The sequence below is a fragment of the Ptychodera flava genome, assembly GCF_041260155.1.
Source record: "Ptychodera flava strain L36383 chromosome 23 unlocalized genomic scaffold, AS_Pfla_20210202 Scaffold_23__1_contigs__length_28996876_pilon, whole genome shotgun sequence".
Lineage (NCBI taxonomy): Eukaryota > Metazoa > Hemichordata > Enteropneusta > Ptychoderidae > Ptychodera > Ptychodera flava.
The window spans coordinates 26,029,745-26,046,437 of NW_027248277.1; the positions used below are offsets into that span (position 1 = coordinate 26,029,745).

At 34.9% G+C, this 16,693-nt stretch overlaps 1 protein-coding gene across 1 annotated transcript in view; it reads left to right on the top strand.

The window, feature by feature from the left end:
* The window catches only part of LOC139123878 (receptor-interacting serine/threonine-protein kinase 4-like), a 30,553-nt gene extending 26,962 nt beyond the window's left edge, over positions 1–3,591 (top strand). Inside the window, exon 9 of the mRNA XM_070690030.1 lies at positions 1,234–3,591. The gene's annotated coding sequence lies outside the window, so the exon portion shown is untranslated. The remainder of the gene's footprint in view (positions 1–1,233) is intronic.
* The last annotated feature ends 13,102 nt before the right edge of the window (positions 3,592–16,693 follow it).

Here is a 16,693-nt window from a genome sequence, read left to right on the forward strand (position 1 = left end):
GTGACCTTGGTGACCTTTGACCTCAAATATATATATTTGTCCATAACTCAGTAACCATAAGTGCTACACCCTTCATATATGGTATGATGGGACAGCTAATGACGCCACATATTGTACCTCATTAATTATGCACATATCTAATTTTGAGCGAGCCAATAGAGCTAGAGGTCTGATTTTTGGTATATAGGGATAACTTAGCAATACTATTTTTTTTTCAAAAATGTCACGTGACCTCAGTGACCTTTGACCTCAAATATACATATTCGTCCATAACTCAGTAACCACAAGTGCTACACCCTTCATATATGGTATGATGGCACAGCTTATGACGCCACATATTGTACCTCATTAATTATGCACATATCTAATTTTGAGCAAGCCAATAGAGCTGGAGGTCTGATTTTTGGTATATAGGGATAACTTAGCAATACAATTTTTTTGACAAAATGTCACATGACCTCGATGACCTTTGACCTCAAATATACATGTTTGTCCATAACTCAGTAACCACAAGTGGTACACCCTTCATATATGATATGGAGGGAGACCTTATGATGCTTCATACTGTACCTCATTAATTATACGATATGCGTATATCTAATTCTGAGCAAACCCATAGAGCTGGATGTCTGTCATACATATGCACATAGATTTGTTCTGTGATACGATCCAATAAGGCCGCCATGTGGCCATTTTATTACGATTTTTTCATGTCCTGAACTACAGCTCAGACATGTATCAAGCGAATTTATTCAAAAGTATTTTTATCACAGACCTAATGAAGAGGACTCTATCCTCTCGGAGGACCTGTAATCAATATATCTTAGTATCATATGCCAAATATATAATTCAAATAGTGGTGTCACTTTGATAGATTGTATAGTAAAGTTGCAAAATTGTGCTTTGATTACAAAACAATCAGGAAAAATGCCAACTCAGTAGTCTTTCTTTTAAAAAGTTTTTGAATCATTATTGCTTGGCAATCAAGCTATTTCTCCATACATTTTTAAAATATCTTCTTGAAAAACTTTTTTCTAAATTTACACTTTCAAGGAATGACAGTACTCTCTAATAATTTTTGAAGGCCGGATTAGCTACCTGTATGAAGTTAAAGGCTTTGATGTGTTTAGGACAAAATATTCAAAAATAGCAGAAATGAAAATGTTCATATATGTACAGCCATGTCGCCAATTGTTGAATAACTTGAATACATTACAAATTTTTCTTCTTCAGCAATTTCTTGGACCCAATGCAATGGAAACTATCAGTAACAATTATGGTCTCTCCCTACCTCACTGATTAATGGACGAATTCAATCACAACAAGGACAGTGTCATTAAGATACAATGACAAGGCTGATACCACTTCAGGATAGTTTAAAGTTTAATTATCTTCGATGAGTAGAATTATATAATCATTGTGTAACTTTGGTTGACTGTTTGTTTATATTTTTGAAAAGTATATGTAGCTGAAATGTTTGAAATATTTTTGTTAGTTTCGTTGTAAAATAATACCTTTACTTGACTGAAGCTAAGATATGCATTACTTTCATTGTGTTTAGTCTATGTGATAACAAATATATGGTCCACAGTGCAAATCTATTGCATTGGTAAGTGATAACAAATGATAATGACGTTTCAGTGCAATCACTTAGCTGTAAATGATTTTTCAGAAGATTGCTTTCCTCCTGAAGCATGAGTTGTCACCATTTTTTGTAGGTGGAAACATTATTTCAGAGTGTACATATTTTCACTTATAAGAAAATCCATATGGTTTCTTTGCGTGATATCATGTTAGCTGCCATTCATCTATTGACAGAAACATATGTTACATTGCAGTCTGGAGAATGAAGTTGCAGAATGAGTTTTTTGTGCAGTCTAAGGAGAGGTTTTACCTGTAAATATCGGATTATGACAGTACGTTGTCTTCAATCATTGTAGGAAATTAGTTAACAAACCTTGAAGGATATAAGGATGTATGCATGATGATCAACTGTATGTGTGTTTAGCAGTGTTGCTGTTTTAGCTTTTGTACTCGAATCATCAAACATACAGTGGTATTATATTAGGCAGAAAATCTAAACAAAAGTAAATGGGGAAATTACAGTCAGTATTATTAAACACTCCAAAATGTATCATTCTAAGTAAGTTGTAAAAACCAAATAATATTGATTAGTAGGCATTGAAAAATAGATTTTATGTCTTTAGCACGTTGGGTGTAATAGTTTTTAGCAATTCTATTTCAAACGTTTTTTCATGTTTGGCTTCTATAGTATGCTGTAAAAATATCCAAACTGAATTAAGTAGAATGTAATGCTAAAAATCAAATTATTCATTACGGTATTTTTAATTTGCGAAGGATTGTGAATGATATTCTTATCATTCCAAAATGCAGTTTCGTTTATGTGGTAGATAAATTGGTAGATGATATGTCAAATAAACAGAACATTACGTACACAGTACACTTTATCTCATCATATCACATTTTGGCATTGTAATTTAACAGGGCTTCATATTGAGATATACATGCATTTTTATATTTAATTTAGATACACAGAGTCCTATACATTATGTGTCCCTTACGATGACAACAGTGTACCGGTACATGCTTTCTGAGAGTTAAGTGTATCATTTGCTAATGGTGTATTTGGTCTTTTCCATCTTAACTGTTTAAGTTTTGTTTTTGTCAATATGCGAGTGATTCACTAATTCACTTTCTTCATTTTTAACTTAAAACAAGGTTTCGATGGAAATCCTTGTGATTGCTTATTATATTTTCTATCTGATATTCCTGGTAGCAATGGAAGCAGCTATATCTGTAACATTTTTGTCACACACAATTCCTTTATTTGTATCAGAAAACAAACTTGTTTAAAGGTGATATCTGAGGTTGGTAGCCTAAAAATGAGCCAAGTGTTTACACTTTTCTTTTAATGTTTATGCTTCTGCAGAATATACTTTAGTTATTGGATTTAGTTTGTACTGCAGACTCTGTCAAAGAAGTGTGCCATATTGTAAATATTGATGTTTCTAATTGCTAACATGTAACATTTGACGATTTCTCAATTATTTTTTGACCTTACAAAGTATTGTAATAAGACACTTTCAGAATAAGAATCCTATCAAAAATTACTGTGTTTCTGAAATATCTATTTTGATACTTCAATTTATGATGAAGAAAAAAAAAACTGATGTATAATGCACTTATCAGAGTTTTAGAACGACCAAGGCCAAAGGGTAATGGCTTTGATTGTGATCTCTTTTTCCTGGATAGCATTGAAGTATATTTACAGTTGAGTTTGTGTAGCATAGAATGTCAAAGTCTTGTGTTCAAGAATACAGTGTCTGGATTTGTAATGTATTAAAAATGTATTACGTTTCATGAACATTAGAAGTTCATTTAGCAGCATAGAATATACTTTTATTATCCTTTGTAGTGTTCTGTTTAGAATCAGAAAATTGAAACATCAACATTTTATATAAAACAGCCAAACATGATATACACTAACAATAGACACAATATCATACACAAAATGCAAACAACTCAACTATGAACGATGTGTGGAGTTGCTTTCCCTTTACTACCAATTTGCCACAATACTTATTAGTTATCAAATCACATGACTGAACACTAATCTAGTGAAATTTCAATTTTTTTTCATATATTACTGTTTTTTCACGTGATACGTATTTAGTTTACTTTTGTATTACAGTAGCCACTTAAATGGATTATTTGAAATAACATATATGGATGCTCTATATTCACCAACACACATCATACTAGCTACTACTGCTTTTGAGAAATCTAAATGCTTTGTAACATCTATAGTTTGTGTTAAGTTGCTTTGAAGTAAAGCTGTCAAGTAGTCAACAAATGAAACTTAACAACATGTATTATTACTTTGCTTTATATTCTTTAACGTTTGTAGATGTACATTTTCAGTAACATTATTGACATTTTATTTCTTGATGTTTTAAAGTCTTTTCAAATGGATTTATCTCACTTTGCAATTACTTAATCAGAAACCTATTATTTGATTTGTATGGTATCTATTGGTCAATACAAAAGTTATTTTTGTGTGTTTTCAATAGATGAATCATTCATCATTACGTCAAAAACAGATTTGGTTTATTTTATAATTTGTAGCATACTACAGTAAACTTTATACTCTTACTTCCTTTTGAAAGAAAAACACTTTAATGACTTTTAGAACCGGAGATATTTGTTGTTCGAAAATTCATTTCGTAATCTCCTCTCTATACTATTTGTTGTATTAATATGATTGATCTTTTTTATAAATCTATCACTATCAAAGCATATGCCATCACATGATCGTGGTGCAAAGATGAAAGATGTGGAAGCTATACGTATATACAGATAAGAATGCATGTTTAGAGGCACTTTTATAATTAGTTTATTTGAATAGAAATTATAGCTGACATATTGCACGATGGGGTACCTGTGACTGACTGTAGAAGACTTTAGAGTAATGTTTACTGTTTGAGTTAAAAGATATTTCATAATAAGTGAGATATCCCATAATTCAGTCAGATTAGTATACTCTCGCATCAAATTTTGGAGTGTGGCAAACGTTGAACAACAAAGAAAATAGATTTAAACACGATGATTTGATCATTTTTCATGAGCACAGTAAAATTGTAGAATTTTGGAAGTACTTTTTAAAAGTCATTTGAAGTATTTTTCAGTTAAATAGGAAATGAACCTCTAAACAGAGGTTCATGTTTAAAGACATTTTTAATGAGTTTCTTTGAATAAATCTGTAAAACCAGCAAAATAGGAAATGAAACTCTGTTGTCAAAGACAAATTATATTTTAATGTATTTGATGAAAGAATCTACATGCTAAGAAGTTGTAATATTTGATAATTCCTTAGTTGTTGATTACTTTGATAAGCACATTTTTAGCAGGCACGTTGATTGGATTATCATGCGATTTCCACTCACTGCTGTTTCTTTTCAACGTTAACTGTCTAATTTCCAACACTTAAAGACATTAAAGATTGTGATCATGCAGAGATGTATTTGTAACTGTCTGTAGTTGTTCAAAGAGGAGAAAATTATTGGATATTTCACTTTGCTGAGTGGTACATCTGGTTTCATACCAACTACAGTGTTGTTTATAAGATTGTATGCAAGGGATTTTCATGGTGTAATTTTTAACAGATGATATTAAATAAAACATTTCATTGGTAAAGGGAAAAACATGTTGTTGGGTATCTTCAATTCACTCACGTACACATGCATGGCGTGATATGCTGTGAGTTACCTTGTAAAAGGGACAGCGCAGAATCCCTATCAGAAATTAAGGTGAAATGAACCTAGGTGCTTTACGTTAACCCAGACGTTCCTCATTAAAACTTCAAAGCAACATTTGTTGTAGTGTAAGAATGAAAATATGGGTATACCATGCAATGACAAACTGTTGATAAGAGAAATAATACCTGGTGTTGATTTTAAAGATATATTTTTCCACGTGAAATATTTATAAGTGCTAGTGAATCTAGCAATTAACTTTCTAAATATACATGAAAATATTCGAAGGCTATCAAGGTACATTTTCAAATTCTATGGCTATAATCAATCTCAACCACAAACATAAATACTAATAAGAGTCGACCTGTTTTAGTGGTTTTCAATAGCATGCATTGTGTATAGAGATCTAGTTTGTATCATTGAACAATCTGAAATGCAAATGTCGTTCGTTTTTAATTTTTTATATCAGAGAAGTATATTAAATTTGAGTGGAGCTTCTCCTTCATTGATGTTTCATACCTATGACACAAATGAATCTGTTCCATTTTTATTTAAATAATGAAAACGAACCAAACTTTTCTACTCAGTCTTGCCTTCCTTAATAATCAAGGATATATTCCACATGGAATTCAGTTGCATCGATGTATTCCTCGTAACACACATAGAGATAGTAGAGAAAGTTGGGTTTTCAGTAGATCATCAAATGCTTGCACGTCACGAAATATTCTCCTTGTGATTCCATCTACAAGTAATTCAGTCGTTTTGTTCTTGTTTTTGTTTTTGTTTTCTGCAAAGCTACAATGTGTATACATGTCGGTTATGATCACTTCAGGTTTCAATTTCAAAAGTGTCATGTCATTATCTGAAGTAACCATGTTTGTAAGACACTTTCGGAGAAGTTAATGATTTTTCCACAACGTTTTATAAATCAAAACACAAACGAAATGAATGAAAAGCGGAAGAAAAAATAAGAAATATAGTTAGTTTTAAAATCAATTTTACAAATCATATTTAAGTCCAAATGAATATAATTCTGCAAGCAAAATGCGAATCATTGTTCAAATTGAAACGAAACGTATGAATTTCATGCCGGACCAGTAACTGCTGAGGCAGACCCGACTGTCCTGTTGTTCCTGACGAAACTGGTCAGTAATTTTCAACAAACATGTAATTAACTCCACGTTTTACCGGGTTACCAAACAAATTAAATTATATTGGAAAATAAACCATATTTAGCAAATAAAAACTGAACAGACTGATTGTCACTGTCTGCCTGCTGAAAGACCTTACGAAACGCCACTTAATGAATGGATGCCATATATATTTATTTACATAAAGTCAATGACCTTTTAAATACAAAACGATATACAGTAATGCATTATACATCACGGTATTTGCGCAGGAATCTAGGTTTGTAACAAATTCGCCTTTTTTTGAAAAGCAAAAAATAAGCTTATATATTTACTCTGCTGGTTCAGTAATTAACGTTTTTGTCGACATAGTTGACAAAACTCATATTCTACGGGTGATCAAGAAATAACTAGGCAAATATCTATTTTGTGTCCATCCAGATACCACTTAAATTATTTTGTGAGTGTTCCCCACGCCTAAAAAGAACAATTTTGGATTTACATGTACTATAATTGCCACTTCTACAGTATTCATTTAACATATTCACAATCTCTGTAAACCTATCATTGTACAGCTCATCAAACAAGATCATCAGCAATAAGCAGTACAATTGAGTGTACCCCTAAGATATAAATATCAAATGAATACTCAGTTTCTAACTCAGGTTACATGTCATTTTCAAAGAAGCTACAAAAGTGGCGGGTTAGTTAAACCATGTTGCGAACGAACACATGCTTAAACGTTTATGTAAATTCATGACAACTTTTCCCCACACAGACTTAGACGTGGTGGCTGTGACCAATCTGGCTGAAATTGGTCATAGCCACCACGTCTATTAAAATTCATAAGTTTACTTTTCTTGTTTACGTACATACTTATATCAGATGGAAATCTGAGGATTTGCGATTACATCAGGTTGACAACCCCCCACACAAGAGCAATGAATTAAAATTACTCTTTACAAAGCATGCGGACAAATTTGTTGGTTCCACACATGTCACTACAAATACAACACTAACGTTCATTGGAAAGGGACAATTTGAAGCCGCCTATTAAAGCTCGTGCCCGTGTGCAGTGATATGTTCGTCGGTAACGCTGTGAATGAAACATCCTTCAAACAAGGAAACAAAACATGTCGCGTGCCCAAAGAATCGCGATAAACCAGCTAGCTTGCAAACAGTAGACAAATTACCAAAAAAACCCTTCGACAAGGGTCGGGTTTTCGTCTTTGTCAACACAAAAGATTACGTACACAAATGCGAAAGGCAATTACGCAACACTAAGTATTATACACAACTAGCCAGTGACGACACAGAACAAACAGTAAACAAAGTACACGAACTATCAAACAAAATGTACGAGTAGAAACACATCGATCATGATACTTGTAAGTATCTTGATCCAGAAAACATAAATCCGTACCCCGCAGTGGTACTTATTGCCTAAAAATTCACAAACCTCGGCAAAAATCTAAAAGACACACTAATCAAAACAAAATTTACTGAAGTAAAGAAACATAGAACAAATAAACTGAACCACCAAACGGACTCACAACGAGACCCAAACATTAATATACTTGCCTCGCTACTCGAAGAGCAAGACCACTAAAATGCATTAAAATAATTTTTCACAAACACAAACTAAGGAAAGAATCTACACTGCGACTGATGAGAAACCACACTCGGGTTTCGAAACGCAAGCGTCAAAGGGCCACTCTATCAACTTTGTAACAAACACGTCTCGCCATAAGCTTTCCCCACACAAACAATACAAACATTTTTATTAACACAAACAATCGGATTAGAATGTAGGAACACATTTTTGAAACGAATCAAACACAAACTCGACACAAAAACATTTTGGATAGTTAGGTGGGGAGCCTCTTTCACACTTTTTACACACAGGCGCTCCTTAGCTGGGTAGTCTGCTAAGTAGATCGATTTTCGGATCGATCTATTGATCCCGTAGTCGATATGCCCGCCTCTGCAACCTTAGGTTGCAGACTACCCAACTAAGGAGCGCCTGTGTTTTTACATCCTTCTTCAACTGCAACTATTTTCTTCACTGCACCCTTTGTCCACCAGTAACAGTCATCGAGGGCCTCAACTTTTTCACCTACTGAGAACGCGTAATGAGCCATGTTTTCTGTGTTTTCCGGTGTTTGGCTTAATTGCTAATGAAACTTTTAATGTTAATTGTTTTCCAAGTCAACTATCCAAGCATTTTAAGAGGGGTGATCAAAAAGGCCAGAACAGCCAATTTTGACCAACCGGGTTCAAGAACCCGGGAAAGGTGTTAAAAGTGTGCGATAGATGTGTTTACGACATAAACATTACGAACAGTAGGATTAAGATAGGTATGAATAATCCAAACTGCCCAGTTTCTGTGTGGGGAAAAGTTGGAATGTTGACTGCAAACTACTAAAGAAATTCTCTTTGACGCCCTCTCCCACAATACCATAAAACGCGGGTGACTTATTTGTTTATACAAGAAACTACTTTATCTATTGTAATAGGTTCATTTAGTTAACTACAGTCAATGTTTTGATCGACTTTACCGTCTTGTTCTAGATTTTCAACAACGAATCTTGCCAAAACGTGTTTTCCTGCAATGGTACCGTTCGTACGTGCACGTCGCGACACAGACCGATTTGCCGTGATCGATGCCGTGCTCTCATGGCATTTTGACAAAAAGTTGACCGGATAAATCCAGATATGCAAACATAGAAGGCATGCCCAACCAAATTTCGAGTCGCTAAAGCTGTAGCTATTCCAAAGAATCGAATGAGGATACCGTCGATCGTTTTAATGGCTCAGTAACGTCACGGTTCCAGTCGTAAGGCTCAATGTGGACGTCGTTGTACCTGGCAATCCCGGTTGGCGATAAATCCGAAAGATACACCTCAACGTAAGTTCAACTTAATAAATGAATATCGTATAATCTTCGGGAAGGCGACATAGAAGGCACAAGCATAAAGTCTTTCGACGAACAACGATAAATTTCCTTCATCACACAAATTATTTTATTTGTTGTTTCTCTATCGCAATCAAACCTGCAGCGTAAAGCTGTAGTGAAGACATAAGCTGTCGACCTGTAGCCTAAACTCTGCAGTGCAGCGCTGTATAATCCGATGTATTTCGAAAGTTGACTCGGACAACACTCACAACAGAACAGAGTTCCCGTCAAGTAACAAAATCGGGATGTACCTACTGGCGATATATGTGTCACAGCAAACATCAAAGTCCGTAAGACGAAAACATTGACGACCGAGATGGCCACCGGCGGAGACCGGTGACGGCAGTGCCCACTACACGCGTACACTCTGTGTCATCGATCTGAATCTTTCGGGCTCGCCAAGGTCGTAAACTTGTGATATTTTAAAAGCCACAGCATCTCTAAGAATGATAACTACTGTTTCGATTGTGTTGTTGCATTAACTTCATAAATATAATTGTAAATATTCTAAATAACTCAAAATAATATGGTTATCCGTCGCTTGCGCGGTGAAAGCTATGTCCGCCGATGGCAGACTTGCCCTGGCATCGGTCCAGCGCGAGACAATGATTGACACGCGCATGTGACCGAATCCGTATGTCTTATTGGTGGAGATACCATTCGGTGTATCAAAATTTAGGCTTAATCGGATTTGTGAATGAAAGTATACCTGTAAACATTTGCACATCTCCTGGGTGACGGGCCGCTTTACTCATTAAATGAAAGTAATCCGCGTAAATAAAACACAAAATCGCGATAAAAATCATGCACTTTGTTACAATAATTTTGATCCATCCATTTCTAAGAAAAATAAGAAGACTGTTCATGGAATTTTTCTCTGTTTGACATCTTCGTATACTCATGTTTTTCGCAGAGCCGCACAACTTCTCGCTCTCGGCTCGAAGTTTTACGGCTCTGCGAAAAACACAAGAGAAAAATACCATGGGATATTATATATATATATATATATATATATATATATATATATATATATATATATATATATATATATATATATATATATATATATATAGAATATTCAAAAATACCATACGTGACCCACTTTTTTTACAATATCAAATCATGCGCGACAATCAATATTGTTAGGCTCATTAAGGTGGATTCCTATTACGAACAAATACATTATTATCCACCTGCGTTTCTAATCTTTGGAGTTTCGTCGTACAGTAAGTTTAGGTATCTAAGGTCACGGAGTCCAATGCGGAGCACAATAACTGAACTTGTTATTAGGCGCTATTTGATCTTGATCCAAAAACATCTTTACGTCAACACGGCGTAAAAGGTGAGGTAATTTTAAATTAATATTCAGTACTTCATGAAGTTAATAGTGATGAGTCATAAACGTCCGACATTAAGTGACATTGTACTGCTGACCTACAATTTATAACGCATGCACTGCGTTGCGCGGATTTCGTTCTGTGCACTTAGCGGACGTGTTGAACGCGTTTGCAGTCTTTTCGTGATCGCTCTGTGCAGTCCCGGGAGTGCAGTAAGCAACGAGCATCCTAAAAACGCTTCAATTATGAAATTTTCCTTTTAAAATTTGACTAAAAAGTGTGTATCATAAGCAGGTTATTCACAAAATACTAGGATTTATATCCTCGTACACAGTACGCTTTGGTATATTCCTCTACATTCAAACCTAGACAACACTTTCGCGGCACAATGTACTCGGATATAAATCTCGGCATTTTATGAATATACATATATATTAAAAATTTCACTTGATCTTATTTCCGCACTGATTTTCTTAATCTTATCTAGACATTGAAAATACAAGAAGTGAAATAATAACGATTGATTTTACTCAGGGAGGTAAGAAGGCGATAAAAATGAGAGTCCAGTAATTTGGATATAGCCCACGATATTCAGTCTTATGTGCAATAGATAATGTAAACTTTATGATGCGAAATTAATTTCCGGCTACTGCTTGCATGCCTATGTGTGTTTTCGAAAATCAAAAAAGTCTGAGTAGTTATCCAAATGCTCACACAGTTGACGCGAGTCACAAATAATCATTTGCCATTCAATTTAGACAAATACTACATAATAGTGACAATTGGCAGCAGAACAATCTTGGATAGGCACTTTACTGTTGATGCTATTACGATGTGATTTGCACTGTTGTCACTTTTTTAATTTACCAATTTTGGAGGTCAAAGAACCTGTACAATAGCAGACAAACTTCACGTTATATATGTTAGAATCAACAACGTTTTCATACGTTGTCCTGTTGATTATCGATGTAGCTCCAGTGGTAAGCTGAAGTGAATGCAGAGTCTGTGGAAAACTGTTTCTTCCCTGGCTTTGCAACTTACATCAATGCACAGCCCTGATTTGCTAGGAAAAATATGATGGCATTACCTACGTAGGAAATGTCTTATGAGTTCTTGCTAAGGAATTTCATGGCTACCAGCGTGACCGCCATTTAGCTACTTCTTCACCTTCCAAAATTAATAGAACGATTTCAACTATGTATACATTTTCATTAACTTTAAGCTGAGAAGGAAAATCCTGAATTAAGTACTGACGGAGATATTCCTGCACTCAAGACCAGTGGTCAACCTGACGCTACGTCGGGAAAGCATTGTGTGGAAGGTGAATCAGACTCTGGTGAGCTTTTTTTTCTCTGACCAGATTTAATCGTTGAGTTCATAGACACTATATATATTTATTCACATAAAAATTCTATAGTTAAATAACAGTTTTGGGAATACAAGCAATGAAACAGGAGTCCGCATAGAAGTGTACTTTATAAGTAAGAGTATGAACACTGGATTTCAGGAATTAAAGCAGGTGTTACCAAAAACATAATACACCCCATCTATGAAAGATCAGGGGTCCCGCGTTGTCGAGAAGAGATTCAGCATACTGCAGCTAACAAATCATCAGCCAGATCTCTCTGTTAATGCAGTCAAATCCAGGGTATACTTTGTCATCAGTCGATCGCCGAAGTCACTTGAAAACAATGCCAATACGACCGATGTGTTAATCTGAATTCTCATCGCTTCTAAAAAGCTTCGTAACTTTAAGAGATTTTCTTATTGCCAATGGTTTTATTCTTTAAAACGGTGACAACAATGAACTAGATTTTTTCGAGATTTTTTGTTTACTGTTTACTCCGTAGTCAATTCAATGACAGTTGTATTGCATTGCAATTTAATTATGCACTCAAGGGAAAGGTTTGTTCCTTGCGACGTAGTCACATGGGGTTCATGCAGAATCTGCCTGGCTTTATCATAAAGGGACACTCTTATTACAAAATCGACTTATCAGGGGCTTACATCAAAATTAGGATTGAGATTCTTCCACGGCTCATCGTAGTCTTTAGTCAATGTTTATTGAAGGTTGTACGTCCACCACTACGCGGAAGCTGAATATTTATCAATTTAAGGCAAAATTTACCGTTAATTTATACAAGGGTCAGTTCAATCTTACGAAGGGTCAAAATCTGACGGATCATCTTAATGTAAGACTCAAAGAAGGGAATAATACTTTTAATTGCCGTTGTGGTTCACTAAATTAAAAAAATGTCATTGCTTAAAAAGGCGATTCTTTAATTTATGTCCACACCTTAGTAATACAGACTCGGCAATATCAAACATCACAATCACGATTGGAACGAATTTGCGATAACTGAATCGTGAAGTAATGTCGATTTAATCTGCAAATAAAAATTTATCTGCTTCTCTTTTTACATTAAACAAAATAGCATAAGTGTATACACATACAAAATTGTTTGGTTATCATACCATGTTATCACTTTTTTAATTTTCGAATTGTTGAGATCGAATGACCTGTACAACAGCAGAAAAGTTACTCTTTATATATGTTAGAATAAGCAAAGTTTGCATGCGTTGTCCTGTGGATCATCGATGTAGCCCAAGTGGTAAGCTGAAGAGAATGTAATCTGTGAATAAAACTGTTTCTTCCCTTGCTTTGAAACTTACCTCAATACACAGCCCTGATTTGCTACGTTTAAATATGATGGCATTATCTACGGAGGAAATGTCTTGTGAGTTCTTGATAAGACATTTCATGGCTACCAGCATGACCACCATTTAGCTACTTCTTCACCTTCCAAAACGAATTGAACGATTTCAACACTGTGTACGTTTTCATTTTCTTTAAGCTGAGAAGAATCATATTGAATTAAGTACTGACGGATATTTTTCTCTAGTCAAGACCATTGGTCAACCTGACGCTTACTCGGAGAGGCATTCTGTGAAAGGCAAATCAGACTCTGGTGAGCGATTCCTCTTTTCAACGAAATCTATCTTTGACATCATCAACACTGTAAATATTTATTCGTATTAAAATTTATACATTTTAATAATAGTTTTGGGATTACAAACAATGAACGAGGGGTCTGCATGGAAATGTAGTTGATAAGCAAGCGTATGATCTCTGAATTTAAGGAATTGGAGTAGGTGTTAACAAAAACATAATACACCCTATCTATTAAAGAAAGCGGCCCCGCATTGTCGAGAACAGATTCAGCATACTGCAGGTAAACAAATCATCAGTCTTATCTCTGTTAATCCAGTCAAATCTAAAGTATATCACTGTCATCAGTCGATCGCCGAAGTCACTTGAAAACAATGTCAATACAACCGACGTGTTTCTGAATTCTCATCGCTTCTAAAAAGCTGCGTAACTAATGGAAGTATCTTATTGCCAATGATTTTAACCTTTACTACGATGACAACAATGAACTAGATTTTTTGAGCTTTCTAATTTACTTTTACTGCGTAGCCATTTAATGAAAGTTTTATTGCATTGCAAAAGAAGTATGCATTATTGGGAAAGGTTTGCTCCTTGCGACGAAGTCACGTGGGGTTCAAGCAGAATCTGACTGGTTCTATCATAAAGGGACACACATATAACAAAATTGGCTTATCAGGAGCTTACACCAAAATTAGGATCGACGATTCTTTCACCCCTCATCGTAGCCTTCCGTCAATGTTGTTTAAAATTTCTACGTCCACCACTACAAGGCGGAACTGTAGGAAGCTGAATATCAATCATTTCAAGGCGATATTGTCCACACCCTGGTATTACAGACTCGGAAATACCAAACATCATAATCACGATTGGAACTTATTTTGGATAATTGGATGGTGAAGTAATGTCGATGTAATCTGCAAATAAAAGTTTATCTGCTTCTCTTTTTACATTAAACACAATGACAAGAGTGTATATACATACAAAATGTTTCGTTTATCATACATTATTATCTTTTTTTTAATTTGCGATTTTTGGTGTTAAACTACCTGTACAACAACAGACAAATTTAACGTTATATATGTTAGAATCAGCAAAGTTTGTATGCGTTGTCCTGTGGATCATCGATGTAGCTCAAATGGTAAGCTGAAGAGAATGCAGAATCTGAAAAAAAAGCATGTTTCTTCCATGGCTGTACAACTTACCTCAATTCACAGCCGTGATTTGCTAGGTTCGATATAAAGGTTTGATGACACTCTGCAATCCATTGTCAATGAAGTGTTTATTTGCAGTGATGAAAGTGAATTCTTGTATCTGTCGATTTTCTGCATTTACTTGGAATATGACTTTATGTCGTATTTTATCTAAATGTTTATAAGGGGTTATTTTATATCATGCTACCATGCGTCATTCTCATTTGACGACAGTACATTCCACCCATGCTAAAATACTTTTAGCAGTGCTAAAACGTGACCCTAAACTAGCATACAATGGGGAAACAAATAAAAGGAGGGCATTTGGTTTCCAGAGATATTTTGGGGTAATAAATAAATTAATTAATCAATTAATTAATTAATTTATTTATTTATTAATTAATAAAATAAATTGTTTATTCAATAATTAGTTATTTGCAAAGTTACACAGGTGTAGACTTTTTCATCTTCGCTTAAGAAAGGCGCCACCGTACTTATGACACTTTGCAAATCTTGTACTGTCATTTTTGTCGGGTTTTTTTCACCGATTACAAAACATCACCGATGTACTTCTTAGATGACTCTTGACCCCTTTTCTGTATCTGCATTAGATCGCTGTATGTATTCGTAATGTAATCTGAATAAAATGTAATATTAATGAACACAATGTGTGTTTTGTCGTCGGATACTGTGTGCCGGTTTTGTCAACGTAGTCCCAACTTACAAAAATGCTTGGTCTCGGGCACCGAATTTCTGGCGTCCGATCTCCCGGACGTCCGTTTTCTGCATTTTGGGGCTGAAATGGCGAAAATGCCTCATAAGACGACTGGGACATGTGGGGTGATTGGATAAAATCCGTTTGCGCTATATGCCGAGCAATGTTTCAAAATCTCGCGTAAAACCGCCTGCAGCGGGGATTATAGCTTAATATTAACATGCATTTTAAAAGGAAATGCTTCCCATTGCAGGAAATCAATTCGGCAGAAATAGGCAAACTGCACCAATCATGTATGGTATAAAAAACGATTTTTAATTAAAAATAAGGGTGACCTAAATAGGTTTCCTTCAGAGGGAAGTAAATAAATACCCTTATCTGTTGTTTGCACTGAAACTAAAATGCTTTAATTTTAGCTAAAACTATTCATAATAAGCTGATTATAATTTATGATATTTATGATAAGCTTTGTAATGACTACTCTATACTTTTCCACACAATGCAGAATATTTTCCTTAAGCACCTTAAGACTTCTTCATTATTTTAAATTGGTGCGCAGCCAACGAATGTACCATTTATCAAGAAAAGACACAATGTTCCAAATTCCTGTCATCAGGGATGCTTCAGCAAAACTGATCCAACGACTCTTGCAAGATTCAAGAGATAAATCAGTTACCTTTACACTTACAACATTTGTATCATATTGGCTGTAAATCGGTATATCTTTAATTTCCATTGTTTTGTCACAAACATCTTCGCCGTCTCTTGTACAACTACGTCATCCTGTAATATTTCTTTATTGTCTTGAGGTACGGAGTAGTACGTACCCAGCCATTCTTTTTCCAATTAAAAATAATATTACATTAAATGTAAATTCAAAGTGTTTTCACCATAGCACCTAAAGATTGTCCGTGATGCTGCATTTGAAATTTAAGGGATATTAGAAAATGAAATCACTCCCAGACAAGTCTTTCGCTTACAAGCGATCGCTCGTTTGTTGAACGTTTGTTACTTTCTCTGAAAATGGTTATATTGAATAAAAGTCCGTTTGCTAGGCTACATACGCTTATGACTTCAATGCCAGTTGACCTGTCTCGGGTAACTTTTAGAAGACAGCTATATTTTCTTGCCTGTGCCTATCG